General features: G+C 33.7%; 1 protein-coding gene across 1 annotated transcript in view; it reads left to right on the top strand.

Annotated features, from left to right (window-relative positions):
• The window catches only part of LOC114342482 (lachesin-like), a 66482-nt gene that overhangs the window by 7527 nt on the left and 38915 nt on the right, over window positions 1–20040 (top strand). The window lies entirely within an intron of this gene.

Raw genomic sequence — 20040 nt, 5'->3', positions numbered from 1 at the left:
ATCGTACACTATGACATGGATGGCAATACCTTCAGTTTGAACCTCTTTTTTTTTTGTTGAAGATTTCCACTTACACTACACCACTTTTTTAAGTCCGTCTTTTTCTTTAAAATTTCACTAACTTGAATTTTTCCTATTTGAAACTTCTTGGCCAAAATTCGAACAGTAGGTATTATAATTTTTTCAAATGATATCATAGATATGTTTTCCTCCAAACCTAAAAACTTTCTGTTAGGCGAAGACATTGTTACCCTTAGATCAGAATATTATCACAACTCAATTAGAAATGTTTTGATGAGGATGAATAAATTCTAAAATGGGGTTTTCCAAATCAAACTCGATTTACCTAAAGTACCTAGTTTTATGACCATAAGTACCTACTTATATAATTAGTTTAATAGCTACAAGAAGTCGCCGGTCCGGAACAAGAATAACGTAACTGCAAATTTTGTCAATGTCTATTTATTGCGTAAATAACTTCTAAAAGACTGTGTACAGGTGATACAAAAGCGACAGAACTGTAACTATGTGCTGAGCCACTACAGGGTAGTTTGGTCGTTATTGTAATAAGCACCATTTTATATCTTATTTCAGATGAATAATGACGCAACTGTAAATAGGGTTGAAAACTTTGTCCGGCGTCGTAGTGAAGAGAGTCCGCTTTTCGGAGGTATCTTCCTATTTACCCTGTGTGAAATATTCGGTGACCTAAAAACTGTCCGTTCAGCAGAGGTTTCCGTTGTGGAGAGTTGTTCGTTAACAAGAGTTTTACTGAAATTTAAATACACATCCAGCCAAGTCGGGCTCTCGAACATAGGCCTACTCTATACTGAAATCACAATAAAGATGCACTAGAGGTAAACAAAGCAAGACACTTTGAATGTTATAAGGAGCACTCGCGAATTAACTTACAATGTATAAACTTTGTAAATCATGTTTTGGGATTTACAATGTATATGATTTGTAAATCATGATTTGAGAATGTTCCTCGTAACGTTCAACGTGTCTTGGTTTGTTTATTTAAAGTGCCTCTTTATTGAGATTGTAGTATAAATGGTTCTACTTTTCTCATCCATGTGCATCATTAACCCAATTTGTGACAAGTCTATTCAGGTCATATATTCATTGGTTAGCTAGTTTTCCACAACACGTGTAATCTGGATGGTGGTCCTTATTCTAGAATTTTGTTTCTTTCTATTGTACTGTCTTTATTATACTTTTGTCTTACCATTTCCATTTTAACTTTGTAACACGTTTTAAAATGTCCTCTACGCCAATGTTTGTGACAACTTTTGGTTGTATCTGCTTCTTTTGCTTGATGACGCAGATTGATTGACATTGTCTACTGTTTAAGTAATGGTTATTTCTAGTTTCAGTGGTTCTCTTCGTACTAAATGTGCCATGTTAATTTTCCTTAGTGTATTTCTCTTTATAATTTTTGAACCATTTTCTGAGCTTCATTAAGTTGTGGGTTACTTAGACTATGCCATCCGAAAATCGCAGATGTTTAGTTATCATCCTAGATCCATTTATTTTCAAATTTTTAGTTTCCTATTTATACTACTGGAAGACGTGCTGTAACACAGCGGTAAATAATTTTGGTCCTGTCTTATAACTTACGGTCTGGATTTGGAGATTTATTGATGCAGTGACATTTGTATATATAATAGGATAATGAGGAACAGAAAATAAAATCTGTAGCTCCAAACTTTACAAAACTTTACATCTCACCTTTAGCCACATTTCTTAATATAGGAGATTTTTTTTCAATCAAAAATTGACAAAAGTAAATTTGAGTTCGTATTAGAACCATATGGATTTGGTGTTTATAATAACAGAGAAGATTGTCTCATATAAATCTGCCAAGAACAGAACCTAGTAGTAAATAATAATTTTTAATAACTACCTCCAGAACAAAGTCCTTAGAACAATGCTGAATGCCCCTTGGTACGTGCCAAACTATGTGATAGAGCAAGACCTTAATGTGCCATCCATAAAAACAGTAATAACAGAATATTACAAAAAGTATACCAAGAGACTAAAATCTCATCCAAACGAGTTAGCCAGCAACCTCACTGATGACTATAATGATACACGACGCCTGAAGAGATTCAAAGTAGTGGACCTAGCTATAGACGGAGAGCTAGAGCCGAAAAATCATCGTCATAAGTAATATGGAGTTTGATATGTGAAATGTGTCTATTGTATATTGATAATTATGACCCATTTCAGGCTGACACCTCAGTGGATACAGGAAGTAGCAATAAGAGATGAAAGGAGAAAGTTCGTGCAGTCATTAAAGATTTTCACCTCCTATTTTGTTAAACCTCCATAGATTTGCATGAAAATGGGTGACTAGTTAGAGCATACCTCAAGACACAAAACTGATTTGGTGGCAACTTGCGTTTTTACCCTGGGGGTGGATGCCACCCCTTCTCGGGGGTGAAAACTATTTTATTAAAAATAACCCCACTTCTCGATAGAGGGAAAAATTTTAAGCAAAATTTGTTATATCAAGTTATTAAAATAAATCAATACTATTTGAGTTGTTAAAGATCAAAAATTTAAATTTTTCATGAAACAAATGCATGGTGTAAAGCGGTTTTTCATAAATAATTAAGAAACTCTAAGTTTTAACAAAATAGTTATGATCACCAAAATTGAAAATAATAAAAATCGAATAGATTTTTTACGTGAAAGACCTTTTAGAATTAATTAAAATTGAGTTATAGTTGATTGAATATATTATATATTTTTTCGGCTAGCACTGAAATCTAAGTATTCATGTTTAAATAACGAAAAAACGATGCATTTTATAAAATATACTTACTAAACACTTGTCAAAGTACTCAAGGAAGTTGATAACATCAAAACTAAGCAAGTGATGATGAAAATAAGAGAATCCTTTCGAATTTTTTAGGAAAAAGTGAAAATTAAAACAACCAATATTTATATAGTATTTATTTTGAAACTAGTTAACAGAATAATTTTCAAAGAGATTTCGTTAACGAAGTTAGGACTATAATTTCCTTATTAAATTATCAAGTTCGTTTTATTACAATTCAAATATAACAAACTAAAAATACGAGCATTATTATAACGAAAACTTTGTTTATTTATGTATTTAAATTCCTAATATGGAAAATTGCTATTATGAAAAGTTGTTTAGAATTATTAAAAATTATGTTTTAATGTGCAATTATATCCTTCTATTTAAATATTGTGAACTATAAAGGTGCGAGCCTCACTGAGCGAATTTCTTGAGCGAAATTCATATTTTTTTTACATAACTCGACTAAAATCGATACAAGTTTGTATATTATAATGATGATTGCATCTTGGATTTTAGACCATGCAGATCTTTTTATGAAGAATAATTTTTGTTCGTAAAATTAATAATAAAAGAGTTATAAAATGAAAATGATGATGAGTATCTCAAATTTGAGAAAAAATTTAAATATTTTTTTTTTATTAGAAGAATGTAATTACATTATTATAATAATTATTAATTAATTATTTTAATAATTACAATTATTGCATATATTAAAACATAGTTTTTAATTCCAAACAATTTTCTTAATATCAACAATTTACAATATTGTGAAAAATAAAGGTACTTTACTCTTGAGAGAAATTCATATTTTTTTAAATACCTCGTATAATATAGATTAAATTTGCTATCTGATGGTTGAATCGTAGGTTCTAGACGATGCAGAACTTTTTATGAATTATAACTTTATTTCGTAAAATTCAAAAGAAAAAAGTGTCCCGTAATATATGTGTCCAACTTAAGTAGACACACTGTATATATACAATATAATATACATAATACAATACATAAATCATTGGAAAGACTGCTCAAATAATTTGTAACCTGCATTTAACATTACTTATATTAACAATAATAAATAATATTTATTTATTTGATATTTCAATTCTTTTGCCGTTTATGTGTCAAACTAAACAAAGACTTGCATCTCGGGACAGCAATTTAGGGTCTTGATCACAAGCATTTTTAGCCGATGTCAGTCAAATTACGCGCTAGTTTGAAATACATAACATGAAATTTTTCGTTACATTTTTACGTACATTTGTTTAATGCATTTTAGCAGTGTCTCCATTGTAGAATTATCTCACTAACTAAAATTGCTAGAAGATCCTTAATTGCTGTCCCGAGATGCAACTTGTTTTTGAGGTCGGTTATCTCGAAGATGGTTTGAGATATCGAAATGGCGTTTTCAGATTTGGATTCATGAGAAAAAACTACATTGATATCGGTACATAAGCTCCAGATATTGCAGGGGTGGGACGAACGAACGAAGGTACAGTCTTTGCGAATTTATAAACGAAAACAAAATTTTCGTTGAACATACTTTACGGTGCAAAAAAATCGATCGACTAAAAATTTGGGCATATTTGATGTTTCGAATTTCCTAAACCTGTTGTCCGATTTAAGCTATTTTTTACCACGTTATAGCCTTATTCATTGGCAATATCGCTGTAATAATATTGTTGCTAGACAGTCAAACGCTCATTCTATACCGGGTGTATGAATCAAACTGTGCTTTTTTCTCAAAGTTCGCATCACCCTGTGGGTTATTCTACCATTTATAAAATACTGAAATTAAAGCCCAACTATAGCCTCAGGTTTTCTTAACATTTTGTCTTTAGATTTATTCGCTTATGTTGGATAATAAAAAAGTTAGTTACTTTAACAACTGGCCATGTTCATCATCAGTACAGGGTGTTTTCTAAATAAGTGCGACAAACTTTAAGGACAAACTGTAATTTTACAGGAGAAAATAATGACAATTTGCTATATAATTTTAATGTCCGCAAACGCTTCGTTTCCGAGATACGGGATGGGATGTTCAACTTTTTTTACAAACTGACGATTTATTTATTGCTTTAAAACCAGTTAAGATATGCAAATGAAATTTGGTGGGTTTTAAGACGTAGTTATTGCACATGTTTTAACATATAATTAAAAATTGTATATTTACCATTGGCGTCCGTACGGGTAATATTATCGGTCATAATACCCGTTTGCCAATGGTGAATATTAAATTCTAAATTATATGTCAAAAAAAGTGCAATAACTACGTCTTAAAACCCACCAAATTTGATTTGCATATCTCAACCAGGGCCGCGTTTAGGTCGAATGACGCCCTAGGCAATTCTCTAGTAGCCGCCCTTCAAACATATACAATCGTGTTTATCTCGAAAACTATGCACTATGCATCCTACGAATAAACTAGTAACAACATTTTTTGCTTAGAATGACCCAAGAAAATAGAAAAAAAGATTTGTTTTGCTAAGAATCGCTGTTATGTAATTCCTCAAGTTCTTTGTTTATAACAATCTTATCGACATCCGGATCAATTGTTAACAAAAAAATTCGTGTTCTACGGGACAAAATACATAACAAAAACGGTAAGTCTATCTGAATAAAGTAGGCCGTTGTACCCCGCCCCGACCCCCCGGGCGACAGGACGAAATGCAATTGCATATTGAAATATAGTTTTTCCAAATAATTCCAAATAACTTTTCAATAACAATTTTCGATATTGTGAAATATAAAGGTACTTGTGAAATATAAAGGTATAACATTAATAAAATATGATATCTGATGCTTGCATCCTAGATTCTATATGATGCTTCTAATACGATGCATCTTATAAAGAATAGCTTTTTTTCGTAAAGTTAATAATAAAAAAGTTTTCAATAGGTTCCAAGTTACCCAGACATACTGTAGAGTAGAGTTCAAAAAATTTTTTTAACATTTAATATTTTTTAAGCCTGTTATTAAATATATTTTTGCTAAATTGTACAGAAAAAAGTTGGTTTGATGATCTTGTACAAACATTTTTTAACTGATATTTTTCGTTTTTTGTATAACATTTTTTCATCTCTTGTAATTTTCTCAAAAATATGTTGTTTATTTCATTTTTAAAGTAAAATAATTTGGTGAATTTTAGAGACTAAATCTTAAGATTAAAAAAAGACCTTTAAAATTGTAATATATCCGTGTTTAAGCTTGAGTAATATCCTCTTAAAAGTGGTAGTAATTCTATAAATCTACGAAGTTTTCAAAACTTAAATTTTTTTGAGAGAAAATATAATTTGAATTAAATTTTTGAGTTTTTTTTTTAATAAAGCGTAGTTTAGTAAGATGTTTGTAAGCTAAGTTGTGTAAATTTGAGTGTTTTGTAGGTAAAATTGTATTAGTTACACATCTTTAAATCATTTTAAAACAAAATTCATGCAAGTCTCACTTTCCACTCACACCGTACATATGCCCATAATTTTTTTATAGCCTTCATTTTTTTCTTTCATTTCCGATGTGCAAAATTTAGATTGATCAATTAGTTAAAAAATTATGGTAAATTAATTTAACCGCGCGCTTAGCAGAACCGCAGAACCCTGTAATATTAGTGCGCCAATGTTTGTGAGAGGGGCGACTTGAGCGTTATAAAAGCTGTAGTTTTAATTTTAGAAAAATATTTATATAAGGTTTCTTGTGTAAAATTTTATGAATTTTTCAATAGCTAAGATATTGTTCAATAGAACAAAAATCACAGTATGAATTCACTTTTTAAATACCAGTGAACAAATAATGTTTTACATACTACCAATAATGAAAAATTATGACTATGAATAATTTGCACTCGTAATATGCCATTTGTTATTGCAAAGCAAAGGTCTCTGGGATAAACAAATAAAATAACTTTTAAACTAATTAATGGATCGGTCTCAAATTTTGAGGGTTTGCACTAAATTGTTAATAATTAAAAGACGGACGCGAACTCTAGGCAGGAAACATGTAGGATTTCATCCTATAGGTCAACAGTCAACAATAACTAAAAAATTAGTCAACTACCTCGATATTTCAGTGTCCCGAACATGGTCTATTTCTTGCTTAGTTCACTGGATGGAGTATATGTGTGTGACGACACGGACCTAATCTACCTGTAATAATACAGTTTGAAAATCCCAACTCTAACTCGATGTCCTACTGTAGACAAGTTAAATCTTTAGTTTCTGCAAAATGTGCAATATTGAAGTGTTCAATGGCCCACCGCCTTTGTCGAGCTGCCGGCGGCCTAATAATCACTCAATTTATTACTTCCGTTTTTTTGAATGCATAGTGTTAAGATAGCAGAATGCTATGTTTGTTTTATTTTTGTTATGAATGCAATTTGTTTTTTTCTACTTAGAAATCACTTCCCACTTCTATTTAATTGATAGATGAACATACATACTTGTTATTCGATTTTAATTTTTATGTAAAAGTATTTTTTTGTACAGTATTTTTGCCGCCCTCTCACAATTTGCCGCCCTAGGCAACTGCCTATATTGCCTAATGGATAAAGCAGCTCTGATCTCAACTGGTTTTAAAGCAATAAATAAATCGTCAGTTTGTAAAAAAAACTGAACATCCCGTATCTCGGAAACGAAGCGTTTGCGTACATATGATTGTAAAGCAAATTGTCATTATTTTCTCATGTAAAATTACCCCTTAAAGTTTGTCGCACTTATTTAGAAACACCCTGTGCTGATGACGAACATGGCCAGTTGTTAAAGTACCCAACTTTTTTAATATCCAACATAAGCGAATGAATCGAAAGACAAAATGTTAAGAAAACCTGAGGCTATAGTTGGGTTTTAATTTCAGTATTTTATAAATGCTAGAATAATCCACAGGGTGATATGAACTTTGAGAAAAAAACACAGTTTGATTCGTACACCCGGTATACAATGACAGTTTGACTGTCTAGCAACAATATTATTACAGCGATATTGTCAATGAATAAGGCTATAACGTGGGAAAAATTCACTTAAATCGGACAACAGGTTTAGGAAATTCGAAACATAAAAAATGAGCAAATTTTTAGTGGATCGATTTTTTTGCACTGCAGTGTATTTATTTTGCATTTTTGCTGTCACATTCACTAAAATCGCTATCATACTTATTTTCATCACTTTCGCTATTATGAATCTCATCATCAGCTTGCTCAGCATCCATCTTATCGTCTGTTTTATTCTCAAAAGCAATATCTCTCACAATCTCTGGCATTTGAGACCCTTCAAACCATTTGAGACTTGAGAGTCGACTGTAGTACCTCAACGTGTAAACACCGACGATCGCTGCTGTGTTTATAAATAGCGGTGAAATACGAGTTTACCAGTGTGAGTGATAACAATAATAATTATAACGTACGTATTTGAACATTTTAAATTAGATTTGTTTAGTTTATTCGGAACTATAATTAGATCCAGTTTTTTGCTTTTTACATTAATTAGAAACATCAATAATATTAATGGACTAGCATAAACATCGAAAAGTGATCTAGCCGGCTACCTGAGGTGCCGGCAAAATGTTTAAATATCAACAATAATCTAAACTAAACAAATAATCAATTACATTTCATAATATTGTTTCTGCTTCTGACTACAGGGGCAGTAACGTGCAAAACAGTTCAGCTTCAAATATGTCTCAAACTACAGATAATGCAACTTCTAGACAAACAACTTCGTATGCATCCATAGTTACATCCATAATTAAACCTTCGTTTCCAAAGCACACCCAAGCGGTAGTATTACATGCTGAACAAAACCTTAAATTATATGACTATGTTAGAGCTATAGGCGACATTACCGGTCCCAAACAAATTTCTTTTGCTTCTAGAATATCCCATAATAGGATATGTATTTATCTTACCAATTCCAATCTAGTCGAACAGTTATTAACATCGCATCCAAATATTCAGATAGGGAACATTACCCTAAATATTCGCAGACTGGTTTCCCCACGAAAAGAATTGTCATATCAAATATTTCCCCAACCGTTCCGCACGATTTAGTAGAAAGTGCCATTAAAAATCTTGGGCTTGAGTTAGCCTCCCCGATTTCCTTTTTAAGAGCTGGTATCCCAGGTGATGAGTACTCTCACATCCTTAGCTTTAGACGCCAAGTATATGTTTTTTCCAATACCCAATAGTAATACCTTTTGAAGGTATTGAAAACAGAATCTTTTTATCTACAGATAAAATGAAGTGATTTATCTGTAAACAACCAGGACGCATTGCTCCTAAATGCCCTAATCCTCCAACTGTTAATGTAACCCAAACTCCTAATTCAAATCCCGAATTATCCACGAAAACAACCCTTTTACTAGATAACACACAGCTGACAGACATCTCCAGCGTGACCCCTATTAGAGATACTGCACAACAGGACACAACTACCGCACTAAAACCAGCCCTTAAACGAGGTCGCTCAGAAGTATCAACGGCCACGAATGAAAACAGTTCCCTAGATGACACTGTTAGCATACCTCCACCCGTTTTACCTGATAGCCACATACAGCAGGATAAAACCATTAAGCAAAAAAGAAAGAAACAAAGGACAAACCCACCAATAGATAGCGGACTAACTGAACAAACTAAAGAGGATATAAAAGAGGCCTACAATAAAACACCAGAAGCATTAATACTTCCTCAAGATAATCTGATAGCTTTCCTGGAAAACACCTTTGGAAATAACGATCGTTACACTGAAGCATTGAAATTCACGAGCGATATTAAATCTTTGATCTTAAATTTACAATTCTTGTACCCATCTCTGCAAGAACGGGCAATTAGATATGGTATAACACGCATAAATAAAAAAATTAAACTCCAACTGGAACCTAATGATGCCGAAAGTGTATCTAGTACTGATATATCTCATGAAGTAAGCGATGAAGACAGCAACTCAGACATATCCCAATTATCTCAACAGTCTCAAAAATCCTTACAATAATCTGTAATTATATTCACATTAATTCAGTGGAATTGTGACGGGTTTTTCCCCGTCTTGAACGCTTACAACAATTAATCTCAGATGACGTTCCTGACTTTCTCTGCTTACAAGAGACTATCTTTAACACAACACACAATCCGTATCTTAAAAACTATTATAGCTATCATTTTATTAGGACAACGCATTTAAGGGCCAGCGGTGGATCCTCCATTTTTATCTCAAATGATGTTTTTCACCAAGAATTTTTGTTAAACGCAACGCTAGAAGCTGTAGCAGTAACTGCATGGTGCCCTAACAAAATTGTCATATGCAATATTTACATTCCCCCTAACTATAATCTTGCCAGTGCTGAACTTTTAAATCTCATTAACCAACTTCAAGCTCCATTTATTCTTGTTGGAGATTTTAACGCTCATAATATCATATGGGGATCTAAAAATACGTTTGATAGGGGTAAGATTATTGAGGATATTATCATTAATCATGATGTTAGTCTTTTAAACACAGGAAGTAGCACGTATTTTCATATATAGTCTGGCTCCTTCTCTTCAATTGACTTAAGCATTAGTGATCCTAAAATAGCTCCTTTTCTTACCTGGTACACGCTTGATAGTCTCTATGACAGCAATCACTTTCCTATCTTCATCACTAATAATGAAGCTAAACCGTCTTATGTTAAGAGCAAATGGAATATCTCAAAATCTAATTGGGAGCTTCTCAGCGCATCTGTTAAGGATCGAGTTAACGAAATTGTTTATCAAAACAATGCTGATAGGGATGTTGAAGAATTTAATAGATGCATACTGCAAGCAGCAGAGGAACACATAGGAAAGTGTACCATTAATCCATCCCAAAAATATGTACCATGGTGGAACCTATCTTGCAAGCTAGCAGTTAAAGCTAGCAAAAAGGCCTTAAACAAATTTCGCAGAACACGATCAGAAGAGGACTTTATTAATTTCAAGAGATTAAAGGCCAAATCAAAACGAGTAATAAAAGAAAGTAAACGAGAATTTTGGATTAAATTCTCCAGTACTATAACCGCTGACACATCTCCAACTCAGGTATGGAACAAAATAAAACAATTTAATGGACGCAACAAAACGTATAAAATACCCGCTCTTATCCACGAAAATAATATTATCAGAGACGACCAGAAAATCTCAGATACCTTTGCACAATATTTTTTAGACAAATCCAAAAACAGAATTAACCATTTATTGACACGAGACGAACAGCACCCTCCTCAGTCCTCCTCATCTAACCCTGGTCCACTTAACCTACCGTTTACTCTGGACGAACTATATGATGTTTTTAGCTCTCTAAAAAAATCTGCTGCCGGACCAGATAATATTCCCTAAATATTTATTAAAAAACTACATTCAGATACATTAAGAAAATTATTAGATCTGTACAATATTTTATGGACAGATCAACTGTTTCCCAGACTGTGGAGAAAATCCATTATGATTCCAATTAAACAGAACGACTGCCTGTCAGCATTACCCAGTTCATTTCGACCCATTTCTTTAACTTGCTCATTATGTAAAGTCTTAGAAAAAATGATAAATAATCGTCTAAACTGGTACTTAGAACGACATAAGTTACTAAATCCATTTCAATCAGGATTTAGATCAAATAGATGAACTATGGACAATTTGGTTTCACTTCAGTCTGAAATTGTGTACCATGCAAATCAAGAATGAGGTAATTGCCGTTGCTCTAGACATAGAGCGTGCTTTCTATACCACTTCAAAATCAATAATTCTTGCAAAACTTAGTGACCTCAAATTAGAAGGTAATATAAAAACATTTATTAATGACTTTTTATCGGATAGAACGTTTCAAGTGTCCATAAATGGTAAAATGTCTGCGCCACAAGCTGTAGAGAATGGACTACCTCAAGGTTGTATACTTAGCACCACACTATTCTTAATCCGTATTAATGACATAAGCTCTATGATAAAAGCGCCAGTTCAACACGCTATTTACGCTGATGATATCATTCTATTTTGTCAAGGTAGGACCACATCCAGTACATGTGCGTTACTCCAAAACACCCTAGAGTCTATAACCAATTGGTCAGAAAATACAGGATTCAAATTTTCACCACCTAGATCTGTAGTAACTCAATTTAGTAAAAAATACAGGTCTCCCCAACCTAATTTACAACTACATGGAACTTCGCTTCGTGTAGTAGATAACCATAAAATCTTAGGTATGCAATTTGATAAAAGACTGTCTTGGAGAAATCATATACAAACCACTAAAGCTAATTGTTTAAAAAGAATACACATAATTAAATCCCTTGCTCACTACCACTAAGAATCTGAAGAGGAAATATTACTCAGAATTTACCAAGCTCTAATTAGGTCCAAACTTGATTACGGTAGCATACTCTATATGTCTGCATGCAAGTCTCTCTTAAATTCTCTTAACGTCGTTCAGAACACATCTCTTCGTATTTATCTTGGTGCTTTTAGACCTAGCCCATCTGAAAGCATTCATGTCGAAGCCTATGAACCTCCACTGACCGATAGGAGACAAAGACTCCTTCTGAATTATTTTGCAAAGGTCTCGGCCAACCCCTCAAATCCAGCTGCCAATCTTGTTGCCAAACACACAGTAATAGATCCAATAGAAAAACCTAGGTCTGTATACCCAATTGACCGCAAATATTACCAGTTAATTAACAACATAGATTTTTCAAATATGACCCCGATCTGTATCCCTCATACCCCGCCTTGGACCAGAGAGCAGCCTAGTTTTAACATTAGTCTATGTAGATACGACAAAAAGGAAACACCCAGCCTTATGATTAGACAAGGGTTCCATAAAATGATCGACATGGAAAAGTTTGATACATCTTATACACAGACGCCAGTAAAGATGAACATGGTACAAGCTGTGTAGTTACTACTACAAATGAAACAATAGCGTCATTCCGCCTCCCTACAATCTGCAGTATACATACAGCGGAATTATATGGAATAAATAAAGCTCTAGAAGTCACACCAAAAAGCAGCAAACGTATAGCCATATGCACCGACTCACTGTCATCGATTCATTCACTAAAAACCTTAAGATCACAATACGCAATATTCAATAAGGTACACACTCACTGTCATCAGCTGTTATCTTCGGGCACCTCAGTCTCCATAATTGACCTAATAATCCAGTCGAAAGGATACAGCTCCATCAGGACCTAAAATATCTCTTCAAGTAATCAGTTTTGGAAAATTGGCAAGATCAATGGAGTAGAAGTACATCAAAATTACATCAAATACAACCTATAATTCTACCATTACAAATTCCCATACAAAAAAGAAGAGACAAAGCCATAATCAGACGAATAAGAATAGGTCACACTCGTCTCACGCACGGTTACCTCATGAGTTCTGAAAATCCACCAGTCTCTGAACGCTGCTGCAACAACACGCGGCTTTCCATACAACATATCCTACTTGGATGCAGTACTTTTAGCTCCACCCGACGACGGCATAACAGTAGTTAGTGGTACCCTTAGTGATATACTTAGTTCACCTTTTTCAATGAACTCTCTGATTACTTTTCTGAGAGACTCTAAATTGTATAATTTAATACAAAATATTTATAAATTTTGTAAAAGTACTAAAACTTGTAGCTTAACCAAATATTGTAACCAATATTATTGTAACCAATTATTGTAACTGTTTTTGTTCCCGTGTCAATGACCATAGTTGTCGAGACACGTAAATTTAAATAAAAAAAAACATTTGAATTTATGTGTGTTAGCAATATGTGTTTATATGTGTTGTATCTTAACCCTTACCCGGGTAACACATTTTACTTACGTAACCGGGCAACTCGGGTCCGTTGGGCCCACCACTGTTCGTGAATGTACTATTCATATTTATCCATATATTTCTAATATTCTTTTTTAATTTTTTACTAAAGTTAAATTTAAATTGTCTAGATTAATAAAAGGTGTTTCTATGGTATGCGGTCTACCTTGAGGGTGCGATCTACCTGAAGGATTTGCCATATTTTCATGCCATACTTATCTGGTTTGAAGGCATATACTGCTTGAAAGGACACCTACCTCGATACGTAACACGTTGCTCATCTACCCTTATATTTTTTCCTGGTAAATAGTATTTCTGAAAGTTTTGTTTGACTTGATTCCACACATCGCGTATTGCTGCTAATTTGTCGTTCCTCCTTCGTTCAGACCTCGGTCCTTATCGTCAAATCGAACAAAACGTAGCAAAATTTTGAATCGTTTTAACCCCATGGTAGCTTTAAATATAGTAGGTCCATAAGACTTACTATAAAGTATATCTACATTATGGATGTTGGCACTCAGGTGCCCTGCAGCCTGCAGTTAGTAGTAGTCAAATAAAGGCATATAGCTCTGTAAAGTCGCAATATTTCCAGTTCTCTATCCCTAGGACTTTTTCGGCTTCTTCATTTGTACACTTCACTCTTTCGTTTATAATTTTTTCGTCCACAAACAAACAAAAGGAATCAACAGGATCATCTATACTTTGACCAGGGGCTAACATTACTTTGTGCGTTTTGCTTTTTATTATGTCGCAAGATCGTATACGTCCTGTCGGTTTTGGTTGATTCTTCCAGTTAATTCCATCCTTAGTTTCAAAAATTACACACTCTGAAATCTGGGAACTTGTAGCTACAAAAGTAGCAACTTCTTCATTATCACTCAATACCACTTGCTGATCCTCCTCTTCACTTGCTTCAGAAAAATGATCTTAAATTTCAGAGTCACTTTCAATGCCACCTACTGCAGGAGATTATTCATCATCGGAATCCCATAAATTATTAGCAATATCTTGAAGTTCTGCAGCTGATAATGGTTTTCGGGACATTTTATTCGCACTATCTACTTTCACTGTAATTCAATCTAATTTTATGAGCTTAGTTGTCGACACTAATATCGATATCAAACGATTGATAGCAGATGCATTATTTATTTAAAAATATGTATAGGTACCTACCTAAAAATATTATGGCATTCCAACAATGATTATCAGTTTTTAAAATTCATTTAGAATAGATATAACACCTATTGTAAGCATCTCTCTGATGTTCACATCAAAAAGATGTTTACATTGTTTGTTACAGGTTTAGACTTTATTATTGGATTTCCGGAATCATAAAATTCGTTTAGATAATCAACGAATGCCTGACTGCCAGATTAACTTCTGTAAAAAAGATTTAGATTTTAGGTATAAATACAAATAGGGTCCTACGGACCCGTGTTGCCCCTTTACGTGACAAAATGCTTTCGGCGCAATAATTTCAAAAATGATAATGAATATTTTGAATAGGTCATGACTATGTTGAAGGAAACATACTTCTAAACAAATTCAGTGATGCATAAAAGTCAATAAAAATTTTTGTGTCAGTTTATGATAAAAGAATTGGCGTCTCGGGCCTGTTGGCCTGTTGACCTTGCCCGGATAAGGGTTAAGCAAGTTCCCAACCATTTTGTTCAATAACCAGCTCTTGGTTGGATTTTTTTATAGGCGTTCAACCTAATACTTGTAATATATTATCATGCTCGTAAAAGATGTTGGTATAGCTCAGATTGAGATGGTGGTTTTTGAGTTATTTATGGAAAATCGCTTTACACCATGCATTTTTTTCACGAACAATTCAACTTTTTGATCTTAATAACTTAAAAAGTATTGATTTATTTTAATAATTTGATATAACAAATTTTGCTTAAAATTTGTCCCTCTATCGATTAGTGGGGATATTTTTAATAAAATAGTTTTCACCCGCGAGGAGGGGTGGCATCCACCCCCAGGGTAAAAGCGCAAGTTGGCACCAAATCAGTTTTGTTTCTTGAGGTATGCTCTAACTAGACACCAATTTTCATGCAAATCGATGGAGGTTTAAAAAAACAGGAGGTGAAAACCTTTAATGACTGCACTAACTTTCCCCTTTCATCCCTTATTGCTACTTCCTGCATCCACTGAGGTGTCAGCCTGAAAAGGGTCATAATTATCAATATACAATAGACACATTTCACATGCCAAACTCCATATTACTTATGACGATGATTTTTATGAACTTGTTTTACAACTCTTGGTCCGTGTGGTATATTTCTATGATCTTTTAACCATACTGTTCTATTAGGATATAGATTTAATATATTATTACACATTTCATTATTGAAACCAAGTGAACACATTTTATATTTTAGTATGTTAAGTTCTACTGAATCATAAGCTCCTTTTATATCCAGAAAAAAACAAACTAGGTACTCATTTTTAGATAACGCAATTTGCATATCTGTAACTAGCTTCGTTACTACATCCAATGATCCAAGGCCTCGGCGAAATCCATACTGTGTACTAGGTAAAATACAATTTGATTCTAAAAACCATTCTAGTCGAGCTTTGATTATAATAATCTTTCGAAGGTTTTACTTATACACGACATTAAAGAAATTGGTCGATATGACTTAGATAAATTTTTGTCTTTATTAGCTTTTAATAATGGTTGTATGATATATTTTTTAAAATGATCTCTGTATTGCTCTCCTACCCACCAACTATTGAAAACTTTAAGTAATTGCTCCTTAGCTATTATGGGTAAATTATAAATTAATTCATAATAAAATCGTATCCAGGAGTAGTATTTTTCGTTGTTTTCATTGCAACCTCCAAATCTTCAAGATCAAACGGAAGTTGAAGCTCATTGCAATCTATTACATGCATATTATTATCAATTGTCTTTAATATATTTGGTACAAAAGTTGGTGCATATATATCTAATAATTCCTCAATAATTGATTGCGTTAGTGGAGGTTTTTTGTAAGCGTTATTCTTATTTGATATTTTTTCAATAAAATTCCAAATTTTTGATATCATCATCATCAGGGCTTTTCATTCCAGGTGGAATGTTTGCCGCTCTTACTTAGAGGTCTCAGATTCGCTTATTGCGGTGAATCACTCCGCATTCCACTTGTATGTTGTCAAAGTTTGTTGTATGACTTGGCTTTCGTTACTATTTTCTTCCACTCATTTCGATATGTGCATAGTTCCCTCCAGTTTCTCACTTCCAGAACTTTGTTATCTCTCATGACCTGGTCCTCCCATCTCTCTCTGGGTCTTCCTCTTGGTCTTTCAGTTGCCGGTTTCCATTTGGTGATCTTCTTAATCAGTCGGTCGTTTTTCCTTCTTTCTATGTGTCCCAGCCATCTCAGCCTCTGTGATTTAATAAATCTAACTATATCTTCTCCCTTCATTATGTCTCTTAGTTCATGGTTCATTCTTCTTCTCATTTCTCCGTTGTCCATTCTCATCGGGCCCATAATGCGTCTGAGGATTTTCCTTTCGAATATTCTCAATTTTTCTTCATCTTTTTCCGTGAGGCACATTGTCTCAGCTGCGTACGTAACTACTGGTCTGATTGCAACTCTGTATATTTTCAGTTTTGTATTTGTGGATAAGTTCTTGTCCTTCATAAGCCTATGATATCTCCAGTATGTTTTGTTGCCTGTTAGTATTCGTTCCGTTACTTCTTCACTTCTCTTGTTTTGGCCATTCACTATTACTCCCAAATATTTAAATTGTTGGACTCTTTCAAAAGTGTAGTTTTCTATTTTGATTTCTCTCATCCTGTTATCTTCTCTTCTAGAGCAGAGTAGATATTTTGTTTTTCCTTCGTTAATTTCTAGACCTCTTTTCCGTGCTTCTTTTGCTTACTGCTTCTTTTAATCTTTCCTTGTCTCTTCCCATAAGAACTAAATCATCTGCATATGCAACTATTTGTGTTGAGGAGTGGGCTATAGTTCCTTTAATTTTGCTGGCCTTGACTGTTCCTTCTAGTGCTATGTTGAATAATGTGGTTGACAGGGAGTCGCCTTGTCGCACTCCTGTTTCTATTGCAATTGATTTTGTGCTACCTTCTTCTGTTGTTACTTTGGCTCGAGCTCCATCCATGGTCATTTTTGTTAATCTGATTAATTTTGCTGGTATATCTTGATTTTTCATTTCAATAAATAATTTATTTCTTCCAATACAGTCAAAGGCTTGTCTGAAGTCTACGAAGAGGATGTGGAGTTCTATGTTGTGTTCGTGGCATTTTTCGATTGTTTGTGTAACTATGTGGATCGCATCTGTAGTGGATCTGCCTTCTCTGAATCCTTGCTGGTAGTCCCCAATTTTTTTCTGTGTGAATTGATTAAGTTTTTGTTTGATGAGGGCTGTTAGAATTTTATATGTTGTACTCAGTAGAGATATTGCTCTATAATTGTTACAGTTTGTTACTTCTCCTTTCTTAAATATTGGTATATTTCTGCCTTCTTTCCAATCCTCGGGCATTTCTTCTGCTTCCCATATTCTAACTATTAGGTTATAGATGCTTGTTAATAACTTTTCCCCTCCGTTTTTAATTAGCTCATTGGGAATTTCATCTGGGCCTGGTGTTCTTTTCTGTTTTATTTTTTGAATGATGGCTAAATATGCATCATGTGTTGGCATACCTATTTCATTATCTCTAATGTCTTCCATTGCGCCTACCTCCTCTTCCGGGCTTTCTTTGCATCTATATAGTTCTGTGAAGTGTGTTTCCCATGATCTATTGTCAATTTTAACTACTGGTCTGCCTTTTCTTTGTTGAGCTTTTAGGTATCCAAATAGTTTGGCGCTGTCTTTACTATTCATTTCTAGTTCCTTTAACAGCTCTTCGATCCACAGTTTTTTTTGTTCTTGCAAAAATTATCGGCTGCTTTCTTTTTTTCTTTATATTCGTTTCGATGATGCACTTCTTTAGTTGATATCCATTTATCTCTTGCTTGGTTTTTCTGTTTGATTTTGTTTTCGCATTCTGCATCAAACCACTCTTTCCTTCTTTTTATTTCCCTCTGTCCTAGCACCTCTTCAGCTGAATTCAAAATGGATTCTTTTATATTTTTCCATATGTCCTCTGTGTTATTTGCTTGTGTTAGGTTTTCCTTTAGGGTTTTCTCATATTGTTCTCTTAGTTCCTGTACTTTTAACTTCTCCAGATTCCATCTTCTTTTGTTTTGTCTTGTTCTCTCTGCTTTAATTATCTTCATTTTGATTTCTCCTATTACTAGAAAATCGTCTGTGTCCGCGTTTGATCCTCTATATGATCTGACATCGTGCATTATTGCTTTCCATTTTTTGGATATTAGTATGTGATCTATCTGATTGCCATCTGTTGTGCCAGGTATCAACCATGTTACTTTATGCTCTCTTCTGTGCATGAAGTTTGTACTTATAATGTAACTGTTTGTTATTGCTGCTAGTTGGCATAATTTTCTTCCGTTATCGTTTGTCTCGTCATGAATAGTTTCTTTCCCTGCTACTTCCTTATACTGGTTTTCTTTGCCTACTTTTGCATTGAAGTCACCAACCATTAGTACTATATCATTTCTGGGTAATCTTTCATATAATTCTTCCAGTTGTTCATACAATTCAATTTTATCATTTTCTGGTGCATTTTCTGTGGGTGCATATATGTTTATGATTGTCATATTGGCTTGTTTGTTTTCTACTTTTATATACGACATTCGTCCATTTATCGCTTTAAATTCTATAACTTTGTCCCTAACCTTACTGTTAACCATGAATGCTGTACCGTTTTTTCCTTGCTTGTTTTCTCCCGAGTAATATATTGTGTAGTTTTTCTTTTTGATATTTCCTTCTCCCTTCCATCGTACTTCTTGTAGTGCTAGTATGTCTATTCTGTATCTTTGCATTTCTCTTGTTACCTCTTCCATTTTTCCTGGTCTCAATAATGTTTGAACGTTCCAGGTTCCTACTTTTACTCTATTTTTCTTCTTGGTTTTTCTTTTTCTATCTATTTTTCTTATGTTTGATTCGTTGTTCTTTTTCCGTGCTAGTTTCGTTTTCAGGTTTTCATTCATTTTCTTTACAGTCTCTTTACATTCCATAAATGCGTTTTCCATATTCGTTTGCCGGTATGTTTTAGTGATACTAGTCGTTTGTTCTTTACTATGTGCTACTTTCACATACAATCTCAGTTTTTTGGCTTTGTGCCGGAATTATGTGCAGTCTTGTTTATTTTCGCCATATTTTCTGATCCATTTTCGTCATCTCCTGGTTATCTTTCCGTATATGTTCTTCCTCTGGGTTTTCCTTGAGGTGTTTTAGTATTCATCATTTCGCTTTGTGTCCTCTTGTATCCTAAGCTTTCCACTGTATATGCTTTGTCGTTTATTTTTAGCTTATTATA

This window comes from Diabrotica virgifera, chromosome 10, assembly GCF_917563875.1.
Source record: "Diabrotica virgifera virgifera chromosome 10, PGI_DIABVI_V3a".
Classification (NCBI taxonomy): domain Eukaryota; kingdom Metazoa; phylum Arthropoda; class Insecta; order Coleoptera; family Chrysomelidae; genus Diabrotica; species Diabrotica virgifera.
The sequence above is the reverse complement of the archived record's forward strand: the minus strand, read 5'-3'. Positions and strand labels throughout refer to the sequence as shown.